This window comes from Lactuca saligna, chromosome 1 (assembly GCF_052625555.1).
Source record: "Lactuca saligna cultivar CGN05327 chromosome 1, ASM5262555v1, whole genome shotgun sequence".
NCBI lineage: Eukaryota > Viridiplantae > Streptophyta > Magnoliopsida > Asterales > Asteraceae > Lactuca > Lactuca saligna.
The window spans coordinates 115316464-115322147 of record NC_136417.1 but is presented as its reverse complement, the minus strand read 5'-3'; positions in this window follow the sequence as shown (position 1 = coordinate 115322147).

The following is a 5684-nucleotide window of genomic DNA, read 5'->3' as shown; positions in this document are numbered from 1 at the left end:
GGGAGAGCAGACATTGTGTGTATAGATCTATACGGGATTAACACCCCGGCACCCTAACTGCTAGCTACAGTGCACGGCCTACCAAGCCAAAGGGTGACAAATGTCACATTTTATAAACGCTAGCAGGGCGTCAGGTACTCTAGTTTCGGTTAGTATGGGTACGAGTATCCTAGGTTACCTTATATTTCATGGCCTTAAGGTAACGGTGTTTCACCAGCAATTTACATTGTATGCTGGAAACCCACTCTCAGAGTCACACTGTTTTTAGACCTTACTAGCTGTATCTTTCATTTGATACTGTCTGGGGTATGTATCCTCTGGTTTTAGACCTTGCTAGCCGTACCTTTCATTTGGTACCGTCTGGGGTCTGTGTCTCTCTTTGTTAGACTGAGCCAGACGTGTCGTTTGTTCGATACTCTCCTGGAGTCTATGATTCCTTTTGCCTTAGTAAGCAGTCTTCACTGCTGAGGCACATGTTATTTCCCCTGATTTCTCTTTCTTTCTTTAATAATCAAATTTTGTATTTTGATAATTATAGCAATTAAGGGAAAACCACTTTCACCACAGAACACCGATCAGTCTTGGTAGAAGACTGCTTTTATTAAAGAAAATATAGGATTTTCTGGAAAGGACACTAATTTAATGGATACTCTAAGACTAAAACTTTTATTAAACTTAATTGAATAAAATGACACTACATACTTATGAACTCACCCGCATTTGTAAATGCTGATACTCACTTTTCAAACAACTTGTATTCTCAGGTCAGCATTAGACAGGTACATTCCCGGAGCTGTTGATGAAGATAGCTTAGTTCCAAGTTGCACTTATATTATTACTTGTATTACTTTGATGTATTGTAATGTAAACCATGTAAAACTATTACTATTAATGCAATGGTTGTTGTACTTTGATTACTATAATGCATGTGTTGTGATACTTGATATGACGTCATCCACCCCAGAACGTTTCCGCCGTTCCGGTTCTGGGGTGTGACATAGTTGGTTGAGGATATTCACTACCATATTAGAAAAATCGATTTTTATGATCCAAAACAGTTTGTGGTAGTGAACCTAATCCAATTCTGGCCAAAAAAAACCCGAAAATCTGCCAACAGACTGTCTGAATCGTCGAATTAGCTTATGGACTCGTCGTATTCACTAAGAATTCATTGAGTCCTTCTGTCAGAGTGCGGTTTTTTACTTGCTTCAACTTTGAACAATTAGCCATGCATCAGTATAATAGAAAACACCCATGACTTTGATACTACTGATGGATTTTATGTACTATAAAACTCCTATGGTGCTCAAACAACCCTAATGCTTTGGATCTAAGTTCTCTCTAGTTATACATGCAATAAAACATTATCCAAATCATGTCACCTATAACTAGCATACAACATTAGTATTTGAAATATAAAAACTAGTTAGAAGAATACTTCTTAGTTGTAGCTTGTAGAATTTTGGCCTTTCAAGATCTTAGCACCTCAAGTGTGATGCCTCAATTGGTTAACAAAACACGGACAACAATTCGAGGAAAATGAGAGAGAGGTTATGAAGCTCCAAAACGGCTAGGGTTTCATCCTTGAAGTCTAGTACCGATTTTAGGACTTGGGGTTACATATATAGTGTAGAATTCCAAGGGTCACTTGTAAACCCTAATCCATACACTTAAGCTTATGATCCAGTAACTCATATGGACTAACTCTTCATGGACTCTCTCATAAACTTAGCCCATCATGGATCAATAGCCCAAACCATATGTATCGTTGGTTTACTTAATCAGTCCTCGTTAATTTAATTAGCCTCTTTTGATCACTAAATTAATTCCAAATTAATTCTTGATCAATACTAATTAAATAATATGATTTCACAATTAATATATTATACTTATAATATATCAATAAATCACAAATAACCACTTTCTCAAATATTCATCCTATCAAAGTGTTCCAGTGAATGCAACCCAAAATGGACCATGTTACTATCGGGTCAAGTACATACCAATTATAGTTATGGGCTTAGACACCTAATCCGAAAGGTCTTTCCATAAGTTATGTATTCTCATTTTATGCATAAATACATTTATGGTCGTTATTATATATTTTCATGTATTCGTAAAATACTCTAACCTATATATATATATATATATATATATATATATATATATATATATATATATATATATATGTGTGTGTGTGTGTGTGTGTGTGTGTTATTGTAGCAATCTACTTATAATCTTGTGATTTTTCGTAATAATTATATTCATATTTCATATAAAGTATAAATATATCCTCTTTTAACAATCTAATTTGACTTAATAGATTTATTTGTTATTTATCACATTTTAGATTGCTAATTCGCAACTTTTAAACAATACTAAAGTACAATGCCTTTTTATGTATAGAAATTTGTAAAACATCAATACTGAATAATTAGGTATATATTCTCCCCCAAATATGAAAACCATAAAATAGGTGTCGTAGAAACACACCCTTGAAGCGTGAGTTTGATTTGTTTGGAGTTGGTTCATTCGTGTGAAGCCTCAAGCAAGAAACCGAAATACACACCTTTTTGAGCTAAAAACAAACCTCGAGACTATTTTTGTAATATTTTAAACCAAAGGGGCTTGTTTTGAATTACTTCACATTTAAAAGGGTTTTTTTGTAGTTTAAGTAATATTTTAAATCGAAATCACGCCTACTTCTCGTAATAATTTACCCCACTCTTGCCTGCTGGGATATCTTAGCTAGAAAATTACTTACAACAAAAATAAGAAGAATCAAAAGCAATTTCTTAAAAATTAAATTAAATTAAAAATTAAAAAGAAAATGGAAACTAGTATTTAAGTCGAGTTAAATGTCGATAAGCACTTGTTTTTGTGAAAGTCTTGAGTTTGAGTCCCAAGTTATTAATATTTTAATCTGGTTGATGGCAATCCATCTGTTTATCCATATATTGCTTTTCATTCAATTCGTAAAATAGAAACAAGGGAAGTCACAAGCTTGTATTTGTAGATCTCCAAAATACCAATATGTACTACTGCCGGTTGGACACTACTCAGTAAAGGATCGCACTTTAGGTCATTCTCCAGTGATGGAATTGTCACCCAATCAAATGCAATAAAAATATAGAAACAAGGGAAGTCGAATCGTTACTAGAAGGGTGTCATGTCACGATTCCTGGTATTCAGCTTGTTGTTGTTCATCATCGAATTCATCTGCCAAAAACATTTATAGCTCCTCCAGATCTCATTATGGATCAACCAGATCAATCTAATACATGTACCTCATGCTCAAGAAAAACATCAAGATAATCCACTTAAAAATAAACAAAAAAACTACAAACAAAATAATATACAAAGTTTAATAAAAATAAATAAATAATTCAAACGAAATACAACTGTTCTCCCTCGAAATGGCACCAAAAACATGAAGTGAATATTTTATATATAAATATTATCATGTTTTAAATTTTAAATCTTAATCTTGCATGGCTAAACTGATACACAGGTGGTTGACCTAATCGTGTAGCAATATAGTTTTCTTAAGAACAGATGTCGATCTCAAGGAGAATCAGATTATTGCTAATTAAATTATGAACAATAAAGTAAATAAGATATTTTTTCTAAGTTTAACTAAACTTAATAAAAAAACATAAAACTAGAGTGTAGTTTTAGAGATCAAGATCTTTTCACATAGATTTCAATTTCACATTCGGGTATGGTGGATTCCAATAAAGTGCAATTAATATTAGTTATTATCTACAGATTTATAGTGTAATAGCTATGTTGATCAGATTTAGTAAATTGTACAATTATAAAGACAGCTAACACAAGGATCATGCACTTAACTATCTAAACAATTATAATTAAGCTCGTAATGTGTTTTGAAGTTTAATTTCCAATTGAATTCCAATATAAAATATATTTAATGATCATTTTTAATATTTATTACATATATTTCATAAATAGTATGCTCTTATTTCATATTAATGGAAAGATATATAATTAATAGATAATAGTTGACAATAGTAAAGGGGTAAAAGTAACCGAGTGGATCAATGTTGTGGATTTTGTATCCCCCATGCACATGTTCAGTTCCTGTCATTCACCCAAATTTATTTATTTTAAATAAGTTATTCGCTAATAATAGATTTTATTATTGAAGACATCACAACTTTCTACTTCTTTTGTTTTGTAAGAGAAAGAAAGTAACTATATTTTCTATATTATTTACTACGAAAAAGAAAAACCAAATTATCAATAATTATCCATATATGTGTCTTAAGTAAATAAATGTATTTCTTCATCCTTTAAGTTAAGCTTGTCCAATTTGTGGGTGATACAACTCAAAAGGAACATAAATAATCCATCGTTCTCATAAAGTAACACCTGAATATGATGTTTTATTGGAAATTCGATACTCCTATATTTGAGGAGGAACACATTCACATAAATTCTCAATACAAACTGCAACGGTAGGAGCTGTACATGGGAAGAAATCACAATCATGTTGTTTTTTACATATTTCCATGAGACCCTTGTTGTCGAAAATTAGGCTTGGAGTTTGGTTTCTACTATCAACTTCGAAGTTTGTCTGTGATTTTGCAAATTGAACAGGTGAGGCTGCAATTGCACAAATACATGTATATATTATTGTCCATTCTCCAAAAGTTTATGAAACATATAAGGAACATCAGAAGCCTTATTAGTGTGATATATATATATATATATATATATATATATGTATATATATATATATATATATATATATATATATATATATATATAGAGAGAGAGAGAGAGAGAGAATAACCTATAGTGAACACGAATATGACGAAAAACATAATTTTGAAATAAACATTCATCTTAGTTCGTTTTGAGATGGACTTATGTTATGAACTTTACTAAATAATTGTATGAAATTTATAGAGATGAAAGAAATTTATAATTAATGCTAAAATAATTACTTATTGCTAATTTCCAAATATAAAATTTCAATAAAAAGTATTTTCCTAACCAAAACTAATATTTCATTTAATGATAATATTTCTAGAGTTCAAAAGAAAATTTTTTGTTAATACTATAATGATTATTTATTGGTAATTTACAAACATAAAATTTCAATCAAAAGACAATTATAGTAAAACTACATTTTCAATTAATAATAAATTATTTCTTTCGAATATAATTTTTACAACTAATCTTAAATGGTAAATTTATAAATCATTGAATAGAAAAAAATTTCATAAGGTATTTTATTAGTTGTAATTATATTTAGAATCAATTGCATGTATTTGTAATAGGACTTGTCTTTGTGTGTGTATATGTGAAATGATGTGCTATGTGAGCATACCTCAATTAATAAAAATATAAAATTTCTCATTCTCATTGTCACATCCTACAATATTTATAGGCTAATTCTATATGTACCGACCCATTTACTAGCGTTTTCAACTGGAAACCCTAATTCCCTTGTTTAGGCCCTTAGCAACACATGGACCCCCTATATCGTAAGCCTTTGACGAAAAATCTATGGGCTCCCTATAGATTTTCGTCCATCCTTTACCAATAGGTTCCATTAGCTGAAACTATAATTATTATTGATTTACATAATCGGTCCCCGTTCTTTTAATCAATCTCTTTTGATCACAAAATTAAATCTAAATTAAGTTCTGACCAAT